Source organism: Phyllobates terribilis, unplaced genomic scaffold (genome assembly GCF_046119375.1).
Source record: "Phyllobates terribilis strain yellow unplaced genomic scaffold, ASM4611937v1 Scaffold_4__5_contigs__length_816908805, whole genome shotgun sequence".
Classification (NCBI taxonomy): domain Eukaryota; kingdom Metazoa; phylum Chordata; class Amphibia; order Anura; family Dendrobatidae; genus Phyllobates; species Phyllobates terribilis.
The window spans coordinates 700,759,043-700,784,134 of NW_027362764.1; the positions used below are offsets into that span (position 1 = coordinate 700,759,043).

Sequence of the window (25,092 nt, forward strand, 5' to 3'; positions counted from 1 at the left end):
GGACATGAGATGAATCCCAAATGATGTTGGGATTAAGGCTAACATGACCATGCTTTTGCTGTGATTTTGGGTTAAGAAGATGGAGCCAGGAAATTACAGGCCAGTGAGCCTTACTTCTATACCAGGAAGCAACAAATTATTAAATAGTACTTGGATAAGAATACAGTAATTAACAAGAGCCAGCATGGGTTTGTAGCAAACAAGTCATGCCAGACTAATCCAATTTCCTTACATTATGGAATCACTGACTGGGTGGATCAGGGAAATGCAGTAGATATAGTATATCTTGACTTCAGCAAAGCATTTCATAAAGTATCTCATACTATCTTTATTACAAAAATGATCAAGTATGGGATTGACAAGGCTATGGTTAAGTGGATTCATAACTCATTCAGTGATCGTACTCAAAGAGTGGTAATAAATGGTTGCACATCCAATTTGGAAGAGTGTTTCAAGTGGGGGTCCTGGCCCCAGTGTTGTTCAACATTTTTATCAATGATCTAGATAAGGGAACTGAAAGTAAACTAATTAAATTTGAAGATGATGCAAAGCTAGGAGGGATAGCCAACACTAGAGAAGACAGAGGAAGGATTCAGAAGGGTCTAGATAAGTTTGAACAATAGGCTGTGACTTATTTACCAGTTAGATTTGGTATTTAATAGGACAACATTCAAGATTCTACATCTGGGCAAGAAAAATGAAAATTACATCTACAGAATGGGAGAAATAGAACTAAACAATAGCAGACTTCGGTATACTAAAAAGATCACAGACTGCACATAAGTCAACAGTGTGATGCAGCAGCAAAAAAGGCAAACACAGTTCTGGGAGGTATTAAGAGAAGCACAGAGTCTAGATCACGTGAAGTAATATTCCCCCTCTACTCCTCCTTGGTCAGGCCTCATCTGGAATACTGAGTCCAGTTCTGGGCACCACATTTCAAAAAAGACATTGAAAAACTGGAGCAAATTCAGAGAAGAGCTACCAGGATGGTGAGCAGACTGCAAACAATGTGCTACGAGAAACGGTTAACGGATCTGGGAATGTTTAGCTTGCAAAAAAAAAGGCTAAGAGGAGACTTAATAGCTATCTACAAATATCTGAAGGGATGTCACAGTGTAGAGGGATCATCCTTATTCTCATTTGTACATGGAAACACGAGAAGCAATGGGATGAAACTAAAAGGGAGAAGATACAGATTAGATATTAGAAAAAACTTTTGACAGTGAGAGGGATCAATGAGTGGAGCAGGCTGCCACGAGACGTGAGTTCTCCTTCAATGGAAGCCTTTAAACAGAGGCTGGACAGACATCGATCTGAGATGTTTTAGTGAATCCTGCATTGAGCAGGGGGTTGGACACGATGATTGTGGAGGTCCCTTCCAACTCTAACATTCTATGATAAGTGGCAGGTACAGGGGAACTAGTGTTGTGCCATCAATTTTGACATTCTCAATTTATGATTAGGTCAGTCATGAGTTTTCATGGAGTAAACATTATGAAACAACTGGACTGAGTGGTCCACTGATAGAACAATGCTTAAGGGGGTCAGCAACTGAGAGGGTCCACCCTCAACCCTATATAAACTGTACAGATGGGAACTTTTCTTGTACATAGAGTGCATTACTCACTACTGCACTAACTCCGTAGTCTCTGTCTATGGGCTCTTTTAGATGTCCAAATTTTACCAGTGCTATCCATGGTTTTCACTCATAACTATGATAGTCTATGGGGCCATTCACATGTCCGACTCTTACCTCGGACCGAGAGGTCCGTGGAAAATCGCGGAGACACGTCCGATTTTGAGCCGAGGTTGGGATCAAAATCGGCAATGCAAGTCAATGGGTCTGTGAAAAAAATCGAACCGCGCTTGGATATCATCCGAGTGTGGTCCAATTTTAACAGATTGTCAGAAAGGAGAAGGTGGAGAATTTTTTTTTTAATTTCTCCAAGTACAAGAAAATTGGACCACACTCTGATCCAACTCTGATCAGAATAATTGGTCCATTTTTCTCGTACGTGGAAAAATCAGATGTCTGAATGAGCCCAGATAGCGGTTGGTGTGTTGGGTTGTTGACATCTTTAGACTTTAGCCCCAGGTCTGAAGTCCAGGGAACCCTCAGTTTTAATTTGTTTCATCAATATATTAACGCACACAAATTTATCGACATTTCTTCTTCATAAATCTACATTGAATAAATTCAAATCTACAATTTTTATATTGTTGTGTATTTCTATTTCCTTCTTCACCAAGTAAATATTTTTTAAGGACTAAATCATAAATATTATTTCAAACTTTCAATCTATTTCCGTATGCAAAAGAGCAGCCTCACCTCGCAGCACTGATTTGCATGTTTCTGGGATCACTGACTGTACGCATCTGGTAAGCTAATTACCATCCAGTAAACGTATCTGGAAAGAATGGAAAAGTTTGTTTTTCCCTGTTAGTGGTTTGGAGGGTTTTCTGCTCTGAATAAAAATATCTTTGGGCTGAATTCTGTGTAGGAAACAGGAGGTTTACTTAAACAAGTAGTGTGTATAATGTCATTTGACATGACATCCTAACCGGAGAAGAGCAGATTTGTGGTGGGGAGAACGCTGTGTCCCATATATAGCAATGTGAGTATGAACACTTGGCATTCACCTATGATTTTAGCTTCCGACTGCATTGATCTATAGCTACAATCTCACAAAAAAGGAAGATTACTTTCAAAAATACCCTCAGAATATTTGGCAAAGTGGAAATTAACGAAGACCTGCATTGTTTTTTGCACGTTTAGAAGGATACCCATATTACTTGTGTAATACCTCCTCCATACCTAGGTTATATTATTCCATTTAGGCTAGATACATAGGAAAGGAGATAGTGGGTATTCTGCGCTGCTGGTATAGAACCAATAAAGGAGTTGGAATTGAGCGAAAATATTAACTGTGTGGTTTATTCTCGACTCGTTTCCAAGTATTACAGCTTCTTCAGGAGAACCACAGGGAACCTTAATTAATATTATATCAGAGTTGTGTCTAACACAACACAACCCTACAAGGTGAGCGGAATCGCCACTTGATCACCCTGTTATTTTGGATAACACCCTAATGCGCTTTTCTTGTTCCATAGATCTTTAGGCTAGATACACATTGCTTCGAAGTAGTAAAGACAAGATCATGCAAGTCCATACTATAAAACTAGTGACCAAAAGGACAACTATAGGAGTCCACAAGGTGGAGCCAATTGCCATAGAACAGGCAAAACCAAAATGAGCTAAAATAATAAAGACCAAAGCCTTCAGATATAAATCAGATCTATGCAAAGAACTATAACATTTAGTGGAGTACCTGGTTTAAGCCTATAAACAAATGTCTATCAAAAAATAGTGTGATTGAAAAATTAATGGAACATAATAGTGCATAAGTTAATGCTCTAGGACAAACATAAGAGCATATAGGGATATTACCTTGGTGGTCCAGAGAGACGAGTGTGGCACACACCCCGACGCGCGTTTTGGAATTTTCAGAATGATCCTTTGTCAGGTATTATAACTAGTGTATCGTAACACAAAAGTCTCTAACTAGGGTGAAATTGGCCTTGAATGTGACACTGGCATAGTATGGATACCATGGACTCCTTTTTTGAATGCCACCAAAACGGGCTCATTTCACGTGCACTGTACAAGGTTACGAGGGAAGCATCAGAACAGTGCCCACTGACACATTTAACCCCTTCACAACATATGATGTACATATTTTGCTCCGTTTTGCTTTGAAGGCTGTTTGATTCTCAGCTCATTGCTAGCTGCAGAATGAGTTAATGAAGAATGCATCAGTGAGCTTGTTCACCCTGTAAATATGTAGCTTAACTTTTTTTAAAAGAGTCACAATGGGCTGATTCTCGTGATCTCATTCTGCAGCCAGCAATAGACTGTACAAAACAAAGGCTATAGAAGACAAATAGAGCAAAATTTTTAATGAAACACAATTGCAAAAACTATTTTTAGACCAAAATACATGAATTTAAACAAAATAAAATTTTCCCCCAAAGTGTCCATATACTTTAAAGGGGTTGGCAGTTTGAGATAACCACTCTCAAACTGCAGCCATTGAGAGATTTACTTAACCCCTGATCCCATTCCTCTTCCACGAAGCGTTAGATGTACCTTGTAGCAATGCTCCTTTGATACGTCATAACAATCAGCGTTAGGGCCCAAAAGGAAATGTATAATCAAGTTTTTGCTACCTAATCTGAGAATACAATAAAATAGAGACAGAGACTCTGATTGCAGTGATGTGTCACGTGCTGTAGTTTTGATAAAATCATATAATAATAATAATCTTTATTTTTATATAGCGCCAACATATTCTGCAGTGCTTTACATACATTGTCATTGCTGTCCCCATTGGGGCTCACAATCTAAATTCCCTATCTGTATGTCTTTGGAATGTGGGAAGAAACCAGAGAACCTGGAGGAAACCCACGAAAACATGGGGAGAACATACAAACTCCTAGCAGATGTCATCCTTGGTGGGACTTGAACCCAGGACCCCAGTGATGCAAGGCTGCAGTGCTAACCACTGAGCCACCGTGCTGTTCTATCAGCAGGAGATTAATAGAGGACTAGTAAATCTGCTGCCATATAGTCCTCCATATTCATGAGCACTGTATAACCTTACCCCCCCGCCACTTTCTGCTTATGCACAGTGTACACAGAAAGATGCCAATCAGTGGTGTGTGTGTGTGTGTGTGGGGGGGGTTATACAGAGCCCAGCAGTCAGAAAATTGGTAAATCTGCAGAATATAAAACAGTTTTTAATTAAAACTGTAGTACCAGGTAAAGTAAGCGATACATTACTGGAATCAGGGTCTCAGCCTCTACATTGGTCAGTGTGCCATCCAATTGCTACTTGGACAGCACACACGCATATAATACCCTTGTCTGAATGAGCTCTTAAAGTACGTGTTGTATTTGTTGAACCACTGATGTAGGAATAACCTCCCAATGATCAAAATGTACTTTTTGGGACCAGAGCAAGAATACATTGTGACTCTTCTATATTGTAAATGTTGTTTCTAGAATTGAACAAACCCGAACTGTCAAGTTCGGGGTTCATACCGGACACTAGGTGTCCGGTGCTGAACTCTGAATACAGTTCGGGAGTCCGGAGAGAGAGAGATTTCCAGCTCCAAATTTCTGGTCCCCATTGATTTCTATGGGGTCCGTTTTCAGGTTCAAGTTCGGGTTCTATTCTGGTACCCGAACCAAATTTGGACTATTACCCGAACTCCCACGGGTCCGCTCATCCCTAGCTGTGTCACATTTGGAATTTGAACTGTACTTTTTTACATGTAACTTGACGTGATCAATCATAAGTGTTTTGATAGGAGAATGAAATATCCAGATTATTCGATATCAATCATTAGTCTTCTATTCTCAATTAAATTTCAAGAGCTGCTCAACTTAAAATATGACTTTGAATGCAATTTAGTGTCAAACCTTTCTCTTCCCAAAGAGGGAATTGTCATAAAGAACAACCAGGTTGATTTTCTGCTTCCTTGTCATACACCTTTTTACGTATATTTATTATTTTATTATATTTTGTCTAGAATATGCAGAAGAATGAATTATCTAAGGAAATTATGTTAATAATGTCCGAGAAATACTAAATAATTACATCCGAAACAGCTCCCCCGGGTACAATGTGTCTGGCAAACGTCCTAATCTAATTAGACCTCTGGCTTGTAATATTTAATTTTCCAGGAGCTTAAGGATCTGTCTTGAAGGAATAATAATGAACCTGCCACTCACCAGACAGCTCTTGAAGGTTGATGGATGTGAGAAATTTGCTACATTCACTAAAAGTTCATAAAGCAAAAACTTTTCTTAAAATGCAGTATTCTAAAAGGTGTCATGTAATCCTGAACATTTACATTTTTTTCCATCACAAACTTCAGTATCAATGAAGGTCAGATAGAAACTGGTAATGAGTATTCCTGGGCCATTAACAGTTCGTTTATGGCGTAAATTGGAAACGTCAGTTAAATACTTAAAGGGGTTGTCTGGTCAACACTCTGTGTGACTGCAGACTTATGAACCCCCCTAGTGCGCTCACTGTCCGCTGCAGGGATTTACCTGTGTCTGCGCCAGGAACCGGAAGGTATTTATGCGTTATACAACTCCCAGCCAAAGCCCGCCTCTGGGGGGGATTCATAAGTCTGCAGTCACACAGAGTGAATGCAGACTTATCAATTTGGACTGGACAACCCCTATAAAGTGTACATGTACTTCACATACCAGCTATAGAAAAATGTGGTCATATGCTCCCCATCCCTCAGAACAAGTTAGACCAGCTTCTGGTGTACATACCAGTCTGATATGTCCAGGAACTATCCTAACTTACACACACTGTTGCTTGCTAGCTACATGCTTGCTACTTCATCAGCATTCTGTCAGCACTATAGGGACTGGAACTTTTTTTCCTAGCATACATTTCTCATGCCATTTTCCAATGGTTTTCAAACTCCCTTCTGATAGTCCTGTATGCAGTTTCATAGATAAGAGACAAAGACCCCACCATTTCAATATCCCTGCTACTACTATTCACATATTACATCTGAAAATGGACAGTGAGCTGCAAGTTACAAAAAAGAAAACCCCTAATGGCTGACACTTTGGAGTGATTTTTAGTGGGTAGTATGACATACTTGTTTAACAAAATGATTTTGCAGATTCTTATATCTTACATCTACACCTTCGGCCTGGGACAGCTCATTGAGAGAATCTCACGGCTTTCAGTATCATCTCTATGCTGATGACACACAGATCTACCTCTCTGTACCTGATATCACTTCAATGTCTATGGCTGCCCACTCTCCCCAGTCCCGCAAGCTCGCTGCCTTGGGGTAACCCTGGACTCTGATCTCTCCTCAAACCACATATCTAAGGCCTTTACACGTCCTGCCGACTCCAACTCAAAAATATTTCCTGGATCTGCACATTCCTCAACCAAGAACCTGCTAAAACACTAGTGTACGCCCTCATCATTTCCCGCCTTGACTACTTCAACCTCCAGCTCTGTGGCCTCCCCGCTAACACTTTTGCACCCCTCCAATCTATCCTAAACTCTGCTGCCCGACTAATCCACCTGGCCCCCGCTATTCCCAGGCCTCTCCCCTCTGTCAATCCCTTCACTGGCTCCCCATTGCCCAGAGACTCGAGTTCAAAACCCTAACCATTGCATACAAAGCCATCCACAACCTGTCTCGTCCATACATCTATGAGCTAGTCTCGCGGTACTTTCCTGTACACAACCTCCGATCCTCACAGGATCTCCTTCTCTACTCCCCTCGTCTCCTCTTCCCACAATCGCAAACAAGATTTCTCCCTTGCTTCCCCCCTTCTCTGGATCTCTCTACCCCAACATATCAGACTCTCGCCTACCGTGGAAACCTTCAAAAGGAACATGAAGACCCACCTCTTCCGACAAGCCTACAGCCTGCAGTAAACCTCACTCCACCATACCGCTGCACGACCAGCTCTACCCTCACCTACTGTATCTTCACCCATCCCTTGTAGACTGTGAGCCCTTGTGGGCAGGGTCCTCGCTCCTCCTGTACCAGTCACCTTGACGTTTTTGTTCAAGATTATTGTAATTGTTTTTGCTATGTATACCCCTTTCACATGTAAAGCGCTATGGAATAAATGGCACTATAATAAATAGTAATATCTATAAAAATATTGGATCAAGCTGTATAAAGTACAGTGACCACTTATACAGTTGTGCTCAAAAGTTTACATACACCGACAGAATGTTACCTTTCTTGGCCTTGTTTCAGAGAATATGAATGATAACAAAAAAACTTTTTCTCCACTCATGGTTATTGGTTGGGTGAAGCCATTTATTGTCAAACTACTGTGTTTTCTCTTTTTAAATCTTAATGACAACCAAAAACATCCTGATCAAAAGTTCACATACCCTGGTGATTTTGACCTGATAACTAGAGATGAGCGTTGTTCGACTCGAACTGTTCGCCAATCTCAAATTCGAGCTGTTTTGGGCGGTGTTCGAGCCGTTCAGCGAACACGAACGATTTGAAAAAAATTCGGCTGTTCGAGGTTATGTTCGATAACTGTTCGTGCACCAAAATCATAACTGGATTTTTTCTCAGTAATGATGAAAATTAATGTTAATACGCAGTTTGAGTGTACAGCGGGGCGGGGGGAGGGGCAGGGGATGGATCTCAGCAGCGCACACACGGAGCGAAGTGCTTTTTTTCACACAAGCAAGGGCATGTGTCATTGGCAGTGTATGTCACATGTCCTTGCCCTATAAGACCCAGCCATTTTCCCCGTCGCCACCATTTTCTCACTGCTGCAGCTGCATGTTAGACGGCACCGCTGTTGCTGTGTGCGCTATACCTTGTTAATTTCAAGCCAATTTTCGCACAAATCTACAGATAGCTTGGGAGTAGGGAATAGTTTTGATTGCAGTCCTTTTAAGGACTAGGTTACAGCATTTCCTACGACTTTTATCAGGCAGGTCTGTGCTCTTAAATAGATAGGTTGGGAGTAAAGACTAATTGTAATTGCAGTCCTTTTCAGGACTAGGTTACATCAGTTCCTATCAGTTTTTGCCAGGCAGGTCTGTGCCAGTGCTGTGCAAGCTTTTTTCACAGCATTTGGCTAAATCTAGCAAAGCAAATCCTTTTTGTCCTATTGCAGAGTGTGTTAGTCAGTGGAGTAGCCTATCTGTGTTGCAAGCTACACCACCTGTGTATAGAATACCAATTTTTTTACTGCACCTAGTGAAGTAAAACCTTTTGGGCATAGCATCATTCTATTAGTCCATCTATACTGACCTCCATCAGGTTGCAAATTGAATATAATTTTTTTCTGCATCTAGCTCAGAAAAAATATTTGGGCTTCTAGCAGTGTGTGGGACTTGTTCTATTAGTCCATCTATACTGACCTCCATCAGGTTGCAAATTAAAAATAATTTTTATCTGCATCTAGCTCTGAAAAAATATTTGGGCTTCTAGCAGTGTGTGGGACTTGTTCTATTAGTCCATCTATACTGACCTCCATCAGGTTGCAAATTGAATATAATTTTTTTCTGCATCTAGCTCTGAAAAAATATTTGGGCTTCTAGCAGTGTGTGGGACTTGGTCTATTAGTCCATCTATACTGACCTCCATCAGGTTGCAAATTGAATATAATTTTTTTCTGCATCTAGCTCTGAAAAAATATTTGGGCTTCTAGCAGTGTGTGGGACTTGTTCTATTAGTCCATCTATACTGACCTCCATCAGGTTGCAAATTAAAAATAATTTTTATCTGCATCTAGCCCTGAAAAAATATTTGGGCTTCTAGCAATGTGTGGGACTTGGTCTATTAGTCCATCTATACTGACCTCCATCAGGTTGCAAATTGAATATAATTTTTTTCTGCATCTAGCTCTGAAAAAATATTTGGGCTTCTAGCAGTGTGTGGGACTTGTTCTATTAGTCCATCTATACTGACCTCCATCAGGTTGCAAATTGAATATAATTTTTTTTCTGCATCTAGCTCTGAAAAAATATTTGGGCTTCTAGCAGTGTGTGGGACTTGTCTATTAGTCCATCTATACTGACCTCCATCAGGTTGCAAATTAAATATAATTTTTTTCTGCATCTAGCTCTGAAAAAATATTTGGGCTTCTAGCAGTGTGTGGGACTTGTTCTATTAGTCCATCTATACTGACCTCCATCAGGTTGCAAATGAAAAATAATTTTTATCTGCATCTAGCTCTGAAAAAATATTTGGGCTTACATAGTTACATAGTTAGTAAAGCCGAATAAAGACTTGCGTCCATCAAGTTCGACCTGTTAGTTCTGTAATTGCTAAAGTTGATCCAGAGGAGGGAAAAAACCCCAAATGATTTAGCCAATCTTCACCTGAGGAAAAATTCCCTCCCGACTCTGAAACCACCAGTCAGAATAAATCCCTGTATCAACCTACTATTTTATTCTATTTTTAAGTATATGCAGAAATCTGCCTGGTATCTAGGAAAGCATCCAGTCCCCGCTTGAACTGGTTTAGTGAATCCGACATTACCGTCTCCTCACTCAGTGAATTCCATATTCTCACTGCTCTTACCGTAAAGAACCCCTTCCTATGCTGGTGCTGAAACCTTTTCTCTTCCAGTCTTAGTGAATGCCCTCTTGTTACCGTAATATCCCTCCTTTTGAACAAATCCCGGGCAAGGTCTCTATACTGTCCCCTAACATATTTGTACACATTTATTATGTCCCCCCTCAACCTTCTCTTTTCCAGGCTGAATAGTCCTAGTTTTGCCAACCTCTCTGGGTATTGCAGTCCCTCCATTCCCCTTATTAATTTTGTTGCCCTCCTTTGTACCTTTTCAAGCTCATTTATATCCTTTCTATATATTGGGGCCCATAACTGAGCACAGTATTCCAAGTGTGGTCTGACCAGAGCTTTGTACAGTGGAAGAACAATGTTCTCATCCTTTGCAGCTATACCTCTTCTGATACATCCCATTACCCTGTTTGCCCTTACAGCAGCGGCCTGACTTTGGGCACTCCAATTTAGTTTGCTATCAATCAAGATGCCCAAGTCCTTCTCCATCTCTGAATTCCCCAATGATTTCCCATTCAGTGAGTACTGGTGACTTCCATTTTTCCTTCCCATATGTATGACCTTACATTTCTCCTCATTAAACCTCATTTGCCATTTAATGCTCCACCTACCCAGCTTATCCAAATCCCTCTGTAGGTCTGCACTGTCCTCTTTTGTATTAATTGTTTTACATAACTTTGTGTCATCTGCAAATATTGATATTTTACTATTTATCCCGTTGACTATGTCGTTAATAAAGATATTAAATAACATTGGGCCTAGTACAGACCCCTGTGGTACCCCACTAGTGACGCTTACCCAATCTGAGTATATTCCATTTATAACCACCCTCTGCCTTCTATCCTTTAGCCAGTTAGCTACCCACTTGCAAACATTTTCCCCCAGCCCCATCATTCTCATTTTGTATACCAACCTATTATGTGGCACGCTATCGAACGCTTTTGAGAAGTCGAGATACACGACATCCACTGGTTCCCCCTGATCTACTCGAGAGCTAACCTCCTCGTAGAAGTCATATAGATATAGGAGAGGGAGAAGAGGGGGTCGAGTCCATGTGGGTAGAGATAGAGGGGGCAAAAAATAATAATAAAATATTACTGGGGGTCTGCTATAAGCCACCCAATATAACAGAGGAGAATGAGAAACTGCTATTAGGACAAATAGACAAAGTAGCAAAACATAATGTGGTGATTGTAATGGGGGACTTCAACTACCCGGATATTGACTGGGAAACAGAAACATGTAGATCGCAGAAAGGAAAACGGTTCTTGACAAATATCAAGGATAATTATCTCTCCCAACTAGTGCAGGAACCAACGAGAGGGAAGGCAGTGTTGGACTTAATATTGACTAATAGGCCTGATAGAATAACTGAGGTACAGATAGGGGGGCACCTAGGTATTAGCGATCATAATATTATCAATTTCAAAATGCCCTTCAGTAGGGTTATCAATAAGGGAACAACTAAAACATTAAACTTTAGGAGGGCGAAGTTTGATCAGCTGAAAGAAAGCCTTCAACTTATAGACTGGGACAAAGTTCTTAATCAAAGGAATACGAATAGTAAATGGGAAACCTTCAAAAGAATTCTGAATACTCAGTGCAAGAGGTATATACCGTATTGGAATAAAAGGGCCAGAAATAAGAGGAAACCAATATGGTTGAATAAGAACGTAAAAGGGGCGTTAAATAGCAAAAAAGAGGCATTCAAGAGATTAAAACAGGAAAACAGCAAGGAGGCACTAATGTGTTACAAGGAAAAAACGAGAACACTGCTTCTAGCAGTGTGTGGGACTTGGTCTATTAGTCCATCTATACTGACCTCCATCAGGTTGCAAATTGAATATAATTTTTTTTTGCATCTAGCTCTGAAAAAATATTTGGGCTTCTAGCAGTGTGTGGGACTTGTTCTATTAGTCCATCTATACTGACCTCCATCAGGTTGCAAATTGAATATATTTTTTTTCTGCATCTAGCTCTGAAAAAATATTTGGGCTTCTAGCAGTGTGTGGGACTTGATCTATTACTCCATCTATACTGACCTCCATCAGGTTGCAAATTGATTATAATTTTTTTCTGCATCTAGCTCTGAAAAAATATTTGGGCTTCTAGTGACGCGCCCCCTGGGCCATATTCTTTAGGGGAATACCCGGAGCCGGATCAGATGGGGGTTGTAGTCTTCCGAGTGGCTGTGACCCGGTCCGTGCCCAGGGTGTCAAACTCAGTTGTATGTGGCAGTCCTACAGATGTTATTAAGTTCTTAATGTCGACTACGCCACCCGTTGTATTGCGGTCACTATGGCCGCCGCTGCAGCAGGGTCCGCTGAGGCTGATGGTGTTGGTGCAGCTTTTGGTAGTATAACCCCCAACGGGTGGGGTATAGCCTCAGGGGGTCAGGTGCAGAGGATGGGGGTTGTGGTGGTGCAGCATAGATGTTAAATGAAGACAGAGTCGGGTTATGCAGTTTAGGGTATTTACTCACTGCTGTTGTTCCGGTCACTCCAGCTTCAAGTGACCACCCGAGCCGTGCTGCGTCCACCAGGTCCTGGATTCAACCAACCCCCAAACAAGTCCGGAGCGTGACCCTGAGCTCTCCTTCTGTCCTTTCCTCTGGCCGTCCCCACTAGTGATCCACCTAGGTCCAGCTCCCTCGGGCCTTCTGTTGGGACACCCTTGGCCTTGGGTTCCCTGACCCTCCACGTGGTATGCCTTCGGGGTGGATGTGGTGGGTGGCCGTGGCAGACGCTGCCCACGGCCTCCGGTCTCTGGCTAGGGTGTGCTTTTGCCCCCACCAGCTTGGGATCCGGTACCCTATTGCTGACTCTTCACCCGGGGATTGAATTTGGGTTCTCAGAGTCCTCTCTTTGTCTTCTCTGGGTCTTTCCTTCTCTGCTCCACTCTCTCTCTCACTCTGGGGCTTCTCTGCTCCTCTTCCTCCTCTGACTTCTCTCTGTAAAGACTGACTCCTCTGCAAAGACTGACCCTGATCTTTGATGGTGCCCACCTTATATACACCCTCTATGTGTGAGCTCAGGTGACCAGCACCCAATGAGCTCCTATCTTTACCCAGGCTGCTCCCCCTATCTGCCCCTACACTACTTGGGATGTACCACCCCCCTCCCACTCCAGCCAGGAACAGACTCGGTCGTACCTGCACATTTCTAAGTGGGAGTACCGTCGGCCTGCTCCTCGGAAATGGGATGTGTGTAGTGCATGCAGCCTACCGAGCTCAGGTCCACACTCCATCCTTACCCGGGAGTGGAATATCACACCTCTGGGTTGAGGTGCAATACCCCTGTAGCAGCCGAATCCTCAGGGTGCTACATTAGCAGTGTGTGGGACTTGGTCTATTAGTCCATATATACTGACCTCCATCAGGTTGCAAATTGAATATAATTTTTTTCTGCATCTAACCCAGCCAATAGTTTTGGCCTAATACCACAGTTTGGCCACTCAGCTCTGCTCGGTTCCCATCCATTGTTTTTTTGTGCAAACAACTCCAGAGTTGTGAATTAGTTAACCACCAAAATGAGTGGAAAAAGGCCTGCTGCTGGTGGAAAGGGGAATAGGCGTGTTGGGAAGGGGAAAAAAGGTTGTGTCCGTGGGGTAGGTGTTAAAGCAACAGTAACATCTGCAGAAGAAAGACCATCTTCCAGCCAAACTAAAATGTCTACTTCTTTTAGTGGACAATGTGATAAGATCCCTTTCTTATGGCCACGCCAATCGCTACAAATTCCAGATGAGGCACAAAAACAGCAGGTGCTTCAACAGATATCAAGTGCTCCTTTAAGTGGGCTCTCCTCCACATCAACTTCAACATCACAAATACTCCAGTCCTCAGAGGTGTCACCCCAATCGCACTTGCTTCCTCACAGCTCCCAAATCTCCAGCTGCCCGTCTGAGTATGAGGCAGAACAGATGGTTGAGTCTGCAGAGCTGTTTACTCATACTATAGCCTGGGAATCAGAGGTCGACTCCAGCGCTTCTGTGAATCCAGACGAGGAAATGATCTGCACTGATGCCCAGAATCTTTATGAGTCGGATCCAGGACCAGACGCAGAAGGTTCTGACCATAATGTAGACCCTCATTCCCAAACTGTAACTCCTGTTGGTGGAGACAATGAGGAAGACGATGATGAGACTCAAATACCTGATTGGAGCGACAACTTTAGTTTTTTTGTAGCACCCTGAGGATTCGGCTGCTACAGGGGTATTGCACCTCAACCCAGAGGTGTGATATTCCACTCCCGGGTAAGGATGGAGTGTGGAACTGAGCTCAGTTAGCTGCATGCACTACACACATCCCATTTCCGAGGAACAGACCGATGGTACTCCCACTAGAGAAATGTGCAGGTACGACAGTGTCTGTTCCTGGCTGGAGTGGGAGGGGGGTGGAACATCCCAGTAGTGTAGGGGCAGATAGGGGGAGCAGTCTGGGTAGTGCTAGGAGCTCATTGGGTGCTGGTCACCTGAGCTCACACATAGAGGGAGTATATAAGGTGGGCACCATCTTAGATCAGGGTCAGTCTTTTGCAGAGTGAGGTCAGTCTGTCAGAGCAGAGGAGAAGAGCAGCTCCAAGGCCCAGAGAGAGAGAGGAGAGAGAAAGACCCAGAGGGGGAGAAAGAAGGAACTCCAAGAGCCCAAATTAGACCAGAGGGTGAAGAGTTGGCAACAGGGTACCGGATCCCAAGCTGGCAGAGGCTACAGCACACCTTAGCCAGGAACCGGAGGTCGTGGGCAGGACTGATCTGCCACGATCACCCACTAAATCCACCCAGAAGGCAGACCAGGAATAGGGTCAGGGAACCCAGAGACAAGGGTTTACCACCAAGAGGCCCGAGGGAGCCGGACATAGGTGGATCCCTGGTGGGGAAGGCCAGAGAAGAGGACAGGACAGAAAGGGAGCTCAGGACCACGCTCCAGAATCACCTGGGGGTTGGCCGAGTCCAGGACCTGGTGGACGCAGCACGGCTCGGGTGGTCACTTAAGGCCGGAGTGACCAGAACAACTTCAGTAAGTAAACAAACCCTGAACTGCACAGCCCGACTCTGAGTCTCATTTCCATCCCCGCTGCACCACCACAACCCCCATCCTCTGCAACTGACCCCCTGAGGCTATACCCCTCCCGTTGGGGGTTATACTACCTGAGCTGCACATACATCACCAGCCTCAGCGGACCCTGCTGCAGCGGCGGCCGTATTGACCGCAAATCAACGGGTGGCGTAGTCGACACAAAAGAACATCTAGTAACATCATAAGGACTGCCACACACTGAGCTTGACACCCTGGGCACGGACCGGGTCACAGCCACTCGGAGACTACAACCCCCATCTGATCCGGCTCCGGGTATCCCCAACAACACTGGCCCAGGGGGCGCGTCAACTTTGGCGTAGTCGGCAGGATAACGTGCCCGCAACAACCGGGTACTGCGTGCCTGAAGAAAAATTCACCGTTACCTTAGAAAGAAGTCTCCTGCCGGTTCCGGAGGGTCCCCGCCATCGGGCCCCATCACAGGTCGTTTCCCGCCGGTTGTCCGCCATTTGCAGCTTTTTCCCGCCATCCATGGAGTTTCCCGCCACTGGGAGACGATTCCCGCCATTTCCAAAGATTTCCCGCCTTGGAAGAGCGGACGCCATTATGGGCGTGCCAGAGGGTGGCAAGAGGTCACCTCCCATCGTGGGCCAGGTCGAAGAATGGCGCCAAAAGCGGAAACCGCCCCCACCAACAGAGACTGTGATGCTGGAAGTGTCCATCAGCGTAAGAGAACTGCCCCTGGAACTGACAATCACAAAGTTGCCCCGGGACCACCCTCGATGTGGGCGGAGACAGAACAAGAGAACAAAGATGGGTGTCGCCTGGAGCAGTCTGGAGAGAGCGCACCCGGAGACAAGACGTCTGGAGGGAGAGTCAGGCAGCACCGACCCAGTGGTCAGGAGCCTGTTGCAGGTCGCCACTCCAGAAGGCCTGCTGGAGATCCTAACACAGCTCCCCCGAGACCGGGAGTGTGCACAGACCGCGCTGGAGGGCCTCGCACGGAGGATGGCCCGGGTGCAGCGAGAGACGTTGGCGGAGTGGAGCCGAGAGATGGCCCAGCAGGCTGGAACTCGTCAGCGGAGCACGCCACCCGAGACGAGGAGACAGACCGCCTCTGAGGATGGCGCAGGAGGACTGAAGGCCGGAGACGGCGCCGAGAAGGGAGCCGAACGAATGGAGGCAGGTAAAGGGGACGTCACTACCCCGAGCCGGGAAACCGCGTGCCTGCCCCAGCTCCCCGTCGCAGAGCCCGAAGTACCCCCTGCCGTGCCCGTCGCTGCAACGTCACCGCCGCAGACTAGGCCTCAAACGGAAGCCGCGACCCCTGTGACGTCACACGCCTCGACCCCGAGCGTGGCCAAGCAGGAAGTACCATCGGCCTGGTCGCAAGGCCTAGTACACCCGGGCGCCGCAATTCCAACAGCGCCCCCTACCTCCGCGGAGCCACCGGCCTGGTCGCAGGGCCGAGTAACCCAGGGCGCCGCCGTTCTTACGGTGCCCTTTGCCTTTAGGGTGCCCCAAGCCTGGTCGCAAGGCCTGGTTAACCCGGGCGCCGCTACCATCAACGCGCCCTCAGCATCTAGAGTGCCGCACCTGGGTGAAGATCTATTCGCCCAGCATACGTGCCCGGACGGGTCTGAAACTGAAACCAACCAACAAGAAAGAGCAGGAGGACGCCGTCGTTGAAGTACGGTAGAGAGAGACTGTATAAAGTTGCCCGTCGGGGTACCAAGAACTGTTACTTAGTTAAAATATAGTCCCCGTTGGGACCAGCCAAAAGTGAACTGTTAACCCCGTGTGTCCCTATTCCCACTGACCGAGGACTGAGAACGGTCAATCCTCCCTAATACCTGGCCGAGGACTGAGAGCGGCCATATACCCTTGTATATAGTTGCGCTTCCTAAAGCGCCCCCTACCGGTTTTATAGGAAACTGTTTTTCTTCCAAGAGAGACTGTCGCACTTTACCCGGTCACAAGTTGCGCCGTGGCCGGAGGAACAAGAGTGTTATTTATGATAAGTTTTATATGAAAAGTTTATGCTGATAATATATGATGTTTTATATGTTTATGTTTTATGAAAAAAAAATGTATGTTTGTGGATGTTTATATCTTACAGCCCGAGGACGTGCTGTGATTTACCAGGGGGGAATGTAGCACCCTGAGGATTCGGCTGCTACAGGGGTATTGCACCTCAACCCAGAGGTGTGATATTCCACTCCCGGGTAAGGATGGAGTGTGGAACTGAGCTCAGTTAGCTGCATGCACTACACACATCCCATTTCCGAGGAACAGACCGATGGTACTCCCACTAGAGAAATGTGCAGGTACGACAGTGTCTGTTCCTGGCTGGAGTGGGAGGGGGGTGGAACATCCCAGTAGTGTAGGGGCAGATAGGGGGAGCAGTCTGGGTAGTGCTAGGAGCTCATTGGGTGCTGGTCACCTGAGCTCACACATAGAGGGAGTATATAAGGTGGGCACCATCTTAGATCAGGGTCAGTCTTTTGCAGAGTGAGGTCAGTCTGTCAGAGCAGAGGAGAAGAGCAGCTCCAAGGCCCAGAGAGAGAGAGGAGAGAGAAAGACCCAGAGGGGGAGAAAGAAGGAACTCCAAGAGCCCAAATTAGACCAGAGGGTGAAGAGTTGGCAACAGGGTACCGGATCCCAAGCTGGCAGAGGCTACAGCACACCTTAGCCAGGAACCGGAGGTCGTGGGCAGGACTGATCTGCCACGATCACCCACTAAATCCACCCAGAAGGCAGACCAGGAATAGGGTCAGGGAACCCAGAGACAAGGGTTTACCACCAAGAGGCCCGAGGGAGCCGGACATAGGTGGATCCCTGGTGGGGAAGGCCAGAGAAGAGGACAGGACAGAAAGGGAGCTCAGGACCACGCTCCAGAATCACCTGGGGGTTGGCCGAGTCCAGGACCTGGTGGACGCAGCACGGCTCGGGTGGTCACTTAAGGCCGGAGTGACCAGAACAACTGCAGTAAGTAAACAAACCCTGAACTGCACAGCCCGACTCTGAGTCTCATTTCCATCCCCGCTGCACCACCACAACCCCCATCCTCTGCAACTGACCCCCTGAGGCTATACCCCTCCCGTTGGGGGTTATACTACCTGAGCTGCACATACATCACCAGCCTCAGCGGACCCTGCTGCAGCGGCGGCCATATTGACCGCAAATCAACGGGTGGCGTAGTCGACACAAAAGAACATCTAGTAACATCATAAGGACTGCCACACACTGAGCTTGACACCCTGGGCACGGACCGGGTCACAGCCACTCGGAGACTACAACCCCCATCTGATCCGGCTCCGGGTATCCCCAACAACACTGGCCCAGGGGGCGCGTCATTTTGTCAGGGCAGGAACAGGTTGGCTCTGAGGACGACGGGTGTGATAACACACAGGTTGATGATGATGAGGTTGGAGATCCCACTTACTGTCAACCCACAGTCAGCCAAGAGCTGAGGTCATCAGAGGAGGTGGAGGAGAATGCTAGTGACGACGAGGTCAGGTTGTGCCTTCCTGGACAGAGACGTAGTACTGGAAGCACGTCAACAACTGCATCCTCAAACACAACTCTGCCTCTCACCACAAGTCGTGGTGGCTCTTCAGGTCGCATGGGTGCTAAGCCTTGCATAGCCTGGGCATTTTTCAGATCGATAAAGATGACCCAACTCGTGTTATCTGTAACATTTGTCAGCAAAAGCTAAGTAGAGGCCAAAAAATACATAGTTTGAATACTTCATGCATGAACTGGCACATGGACATGAAGCATAAGTTGCAGTGGGAAGCTCACTGTGCTACAATGCGGCCTAGCCGGCCGGGCCAACCACCGTCTGCCACATCTTGTGCATCCGCGGCCTCTTCATCCTCTGTGACTGGGGGGACAGCAGTCACACCTGTTTTAGGATGCAGACCTGCCACCTCTTTACCCGCAACAGCCAGCGTGATTGGCAGGTCATCATTTTCTTTGGAGGTGGTAACATCAGCTGGTGTTGAGCGCTGTCCGACATCGATAGCACCACCTTTGGATCAAGGCAACCTAACATGTCCGCCTGCATCTTCCGCACAGACCGGCAGTTTGCCGGGGACACCCTTATCAACCCCGTCTAAGCACAATAGCCAGCCCTCGGTCCCTCAGATGTGGACAAGTAAAAGACCATTTCCTCCTAGCCATGAGAAAGCTAAGAGGTTGAATTTCACCATCTGTAAGCTCTTGGCTACAGAAATGCTGCCTTTCCGCCTGGTGGACACAGAGGATTTTTGAGACCTTATGTCCGTCGCAGTGCCCCAGTACCAGATGCCCAGTCGGCATTACTTCTCAAAGAAAGGTGTGCCTGCGCTCCACCAGCATGTCGCACACAACATCACCGCTTCTTTGAGAAACTCTGTGTGTGACAGGGTGCATTTCACCACAGACACTTGGACGAGTAGGCATGGACAGGGGCGTTACATGTCGCTGACTGGGCACTGGGTAACTATGATGACAGCAGGACAAGGGGCTGCTGTCCACGTCTTGTCGTCCCCACGAGTTGTGCGTCAATCCTCTTTATCTCAAAGTTCCTCCACTGCTTCTGCCTCCTCAACCTCCTCTCGGTCCTCCACCTGCACCCAAAGCCTGTCTGGTCATGCCACAAGCTTTCTAACTGTGCAGAAGGGATCCTGCACACCTCCTTACTATGCTGGCAGTAGGGCTCAACGTCATCAGGCGGTTTTTACTTTGAAATGTCTGGGAAATGTGAGTCACACAGCTGAGGAGTTGAGGTCAGCTCTGGAGAACCAATTTCATGAATGGTTGTCTCCACTGGACCTGAAACCAGGGAAGGCCGTGTGCGACAATGCTGCAAACCTGGGTGCGGCCCTTCGCCGGGGCAATGTCACACACGTGACTGGTATGGCTCACGTGTTGAAACTGGAGCAATTTTTAGCCCACTATCCCGGACTAGATGGCCTTCTGCAGAGGGCACGGTCGATGTGTGCTCACTTCCGCCGTTCGCATCCCGCAGCTCAGCGACTTACATCTCTACAGAAGTCGTTGGGCCTGCCACTTCACCGGCTAAAATGCGATGTGCCTACCCAGTGGAATTCAACTCTGCACATGTTGCAGCGACTGTGGCAGCACTGACAAGCCCTGGTGCAATACGTTCTGACGTATAGCCTGGGCCAACGAGATCCAGAGGTGGGGCAAATCACGCTGGAGGAGTGGTCTCAGATCAGGGACCTATGCACCCTTCTGCACAGTTTTGAAATGGCGACGAAGATGTTTAGTGCTGACGATGCCATTATCAGCATGACTTTTCCGGTGATTTACATGCTGGAGCACATGTTAAACAGAATTCGGAGTCAGGTGGTGGCACAAGAGGAGGTGGAGGAAGTAGAGGAGGAGGAGTTGTATGCGGAAGGGCTAACATCTGCAAGGTCCAGACGGTCGGCAGCACCAAGGCGGCAGGCATGTGAGGGTGGGGGAGATGGTTTTACCAGGGCGCATGGTAGCAGCCAAACTAGTGAGGAAGGTGCAGGAGCCCAGGAAGAAGTGGAGGACGAACTGATGGAAGACTCATCAGATGAGGGAGACCTTGATCACATTTCTGTTGTGCGAGGTTGGGGGGAGAGGGCAGAGGAAGGAAGCATGATTGTTACCTCGCCACCAACACAACAGGGACTTGGTGCTCCTGGATGCGCAAGACACATGAGTGCCTTCTTGCTGCACTACCTGCAACATGACCCTCGAATTGTGAGAATTAGAAATAATCCTGACTACTGGGTTGCCACACTGTTAGATCCCCGGTACAAAAGTAAATTTGCAGAAATTATTCCTGCCATAGAAAGGGATGCACGCATGCAGGAGTATCAGCAGAGACTGTTGCAGAATCTTACATGTGCTTTTCCACAAAACACCAGTGGTGCACGTAGTGAATCTCACAGTTCCAACTTGCCAACCGTGGGACCGTCGAGTGTTCAGCACTCAAACCGTAACAGAAACACAGTATCTGCTGGTAACATCAATTTTGCAGAATCATTTCACCACTTTTTTAGCCCATCCTTTGCAAGGCCACAGGAGACAAGAAGTCTGACACATAGTCAACGCCTAGAGACGATGGTACAGGAGTATCTCCAAGTAAACATTGAAGCCATGACTGTGTCGCTGGACCCTTGCTCTTTTTGGGCTTCCAATCTGGATAAATGGCCGGAGCTAGCCACTTACGCCTTGGAGATCTTGTCATGCCCCGCAGCCAGCGTTCTGTCTGAATGTGTGTTCAGCGCTGCTGGTGGTGTGCTGACAGATAAGCGCACGCGGCTCTCCACTGATAATGTAGACAGACTCACGTTCATAAAGATGAACAAATCATGGATCCGAAATTACTTTTCTACCCCTGTGTCATCCTGGGGAGAGTAAAAGCTTGATGATTGGTTAAAATCACCTCACCAACCGTTTTAAGCTTTCAAATTACTAATCATGTTTATCTGTATCTTGGCTGGAAAATAATTTGGGCTTTGTAGCAGTGCGCAGTACTGATTCTATTAGGCCATCTATACTAAGCTCCACCAGATTTAAAATTACTAATCATGTTTATCTGTATCTTGGCTGGAAAATAATTTGGGATTTGTAGCAGTGTGCAGTACAGATTCTATTAGGCCATCTATACTAAGCTCCACCAGATTTAAAATTAATAATAATTTTTAGCTGCATCTAGCCCGGAAAATAATTTTGGGGCTCCGAGATGCGCAAGACACATAAGTGCCTTCTTGCTGCACTACCTGCAACATGACCCTCAGATTGTCAGAATTCGAAGTAATCCTGACTACTGGGTTGCCACACTCTTAGATCCCCCACTCTCTTCGATCAACCTTTTCATTTTAATAAAGACCAAAAAAATGGCCATTTTTGAAATTATAAGCATTAGCAGGTTGTTAGAAACTGAAATCAAACAGTTTTCAACTCAAAACTTTATTCTAGGTGATGTTACATTTGCACATAGGACCCCTTGTTCGAAAGGAGCTTCTGAACTCTCTCGTCCATTGAATTTGTCAGGTTTTGGATGGTTTCTGCTTCAATTGTTTTGCATGAGGACAGAATACCCTCCCAGAGCTGTTGCTTAGATGTGAACTGCCTCCCGCCATCATAGACACTCCTTTTGATGATGCTCCAGAGGTTGTGAATGGGGTAGAGGTCAGGGGAGCATGGGGGTCACACCATAAGTTTGTCCCCTTTTATGCCCATATCAGCCAGAGATGCAGATGTGTTATGTGTAGCATGAGACGGTGCATTATCATGCATGAAAATGATCTTGCTGTGGAATACACGGTTCTTCTTCTTGAACCATGGCAGGAAGTGCTGTTTGAGAAACTCCACATACATTATGGAGTTCATCTTTACCCCTTCAGGGATCCTAAAGGGGCCGACAATCTCTCTCCCCATTATTCCAGCCCAAAACATTACTCCACCTCCTCCTTGTTGGCGCTGTAGCCGTGTTTGCGTGGGGTGTCCATCAACCAGCGATCCTCCACTCCATCCATCTGGACCATCGAGCGTTGCACGGCACTCATCCATGAACAAAACAGTTTTGAAATCAGTCTTCATGTAATGTTTGGCCCACTGGAGCCGTTTCTGCTTGTGTGCAGTGGATAGAGGAGGTCGACAGGATGGCGTACGCACAGCTGCAAACCTCTGAAGGACCCTGCATCTTGTTGTTCGGGGGACGTTGGAGGCACCAGCAGCTTCAAAAACTTGTCTGCTGCTATGACAAGGCTTTTTTTGCCGCTGCTCTTTCAACCTGACGTAATTGCCTGTAGGAAAGAGTCTTCAATTTGCCCTTATCAGCACGCACACGTGTGTACTGTGAATCAGCTACATACTTCTTGATTGCCAAGACACTTCATCCTGATCATCGCAAAATGTTGATTGTAGTCATGCCTTGACCTAAACACTCCACAATTTGTTGCTTCTCAGCAGTCGACACATCCTTTTTCTTTCCCATTTTGGCAGAAAATGTAGGCTGCTTAATAATGTGGGACAGACTTCTTAAGTAGTCTTGCCTTTCATTGGACACACCTGCCAAACTAATTAGCACAGGTGTCTGCAATTGCTTACAGTGATATAAAGAGCCCTGACACACATCACCATCAATGAGTTTAACTGACAAACAAACAAATTCTTCCCTTATCACTCCTAAACACTTTTTGCATAATAATTTGGAACACAGTGTACATGTGCTTTTCCACAAAACACCAGTGGTTCACGTAGTGAATCTTACATTTCTAACTTGCCAACCGTGGTCTGTATGGAGTTGTTCAATAAAGGGCCCAAAATTAAGATAACATAGATGGGAGAGGTCTCTATGAATAGGAATTCCTAAGTATTTGATACCCTGTGAGGGCCAGGCAAAGGGAAAGTTTGACTGGATGGAATCCTGTATGGATTTGGGGAGGGAGACATCGAGGGCCTCAGACTTCGCTGCATTGATTTTAAAATTTGACCATGTAACAAAGTGATCTATTTCAGCCATAACAGCAGGGATGGATATATGTGATTGAGTGATATATACTAGGACATCATCAGCAAATAGAGAGCACTTGTACTCGGTGCCTCCCACCTCAATCCACCTAATATTGGGGTTATGGCGAATTGATGAGAGCAGGTGCTCCGTCACTAGGATGTATAAGAGAGGGGACAGAGGACATCCCTGCCTTGTCCCATTGGTGATTATGAAAGGGGATGAAAATGTTCTGACGCGCCCCCTGGGCCTTGGGACACCCGGAGCCGGACCCTTTTTGGTGGATGCTGGTGGTTGTAGTCTCCGTGGTGGCGACCCGGTTCCGTGGCTCAGGGCGGTCAAACCAGTGGCGGAACTATTTATGTGGTTTTGATGTTTAAACGTCTGACTACGCCACCCATGGATTGCGGTCAGAGTGAACCGCCGCTGCAGGGCAGACCGCTGAGGCTGGTGTTGTGGGTGCAGCAGAGCGTAGCATAACTCCCCACGGGAGGAGTATAGCCTCAGGGCAGTGTATGCGGAGGATGGGGGTGATGGTGCAGGGCAGCAGCAGTAATGACACGGAGTCAGTGATGCAGTCCAGGGCCTTTACTCTCAGTTCTTATTATCCAGACCACTTCTGCAGGTAACGGCTGCCCACGTCGTACTGTGCTCACCAGGTGAGGGGCTCAGACAACTCCCAGATAACTTTGGAGCGCCTCACGGGACCCCCTTTGTGTGTCCTTTGTCTGGCCTTTCTTACCAACCCTTCTGTCCGGCTGCCTCAGGCCTCCTCTTGGTAAACTTGGCGCCAGTTTCCCTGACCCTATGTGGTGCCTTCCTAGCGGGTGTAGCGAGGGGCTGCGCCACATAAAATGTCACAGCCTCCGGTTTCTAGCTGAGGGTCGTTTCCCGCCTCCACTAGTTTCGGGGACCGGTCTCCCCCTTTGGCCTGACCCCTCCACGCAGGTGGATTCGGGCGTGCGGTGGTGACTCGCCCATCCGCACCCCTGGGATCCCTTCGTTCCTCATTCCTGGAGCCTTCTCCGCTCCTCTTCCTTCCTTCTTCCTCTTCCAGGCCTGGGCCTCTGTTACTAGGCCCGCCTCCGGAGCAGAGCTCATGCAGAGCCCCTACTCCCTGTCACTTCTGCTCAGACTTCTCTGCACTGAACTAAGATGGTGCCCACCTTTTATACTCCCTTCTCAATGCACCCAGGAACTGCTTCCTCCCTGCTCCTGCACGACAGGGTTCCCCTTCCTCAGTGTTCCCTCCCCCCACTCCAGCCAGGGACAGGGACTGTCGTGACCATCTCAGGGGCATATTGGTCGCCCTGCCCCACGGCAATGTGGTGTAATGCATGCAGGTGTCGGGTCCTGATCCACACTCCATCCTTACCTGAGAGTGAGATATCACACCTCTGGGTGAGGTGCAATACCTCTGTAGCAACCGAGC

General features: G+C 46.7%; 1 long non-coding RNA gene across 1 annotated transcript in view; it reads left to right on the top strand.

Moving 5' to 3' along the window:
* The first annotated feature begins 2,500 nt into the window (after positions 1-2,500).
* Positions 2,501-25,092, top strand: part of LOC141265915 (uncharacterized) — a 104,645-nt gene continuing 82,053 nt past the window's right edge. Inside the window, exon 1 of the long non-coding RNA XR_012320171.1 lies at positions 2,501-2,618. This is a non-coding gene — a long non-coding RNA (uncharacterized lncRNA). The remainder of the gene's footprint in view (positions 2,619-25,092) is intronic.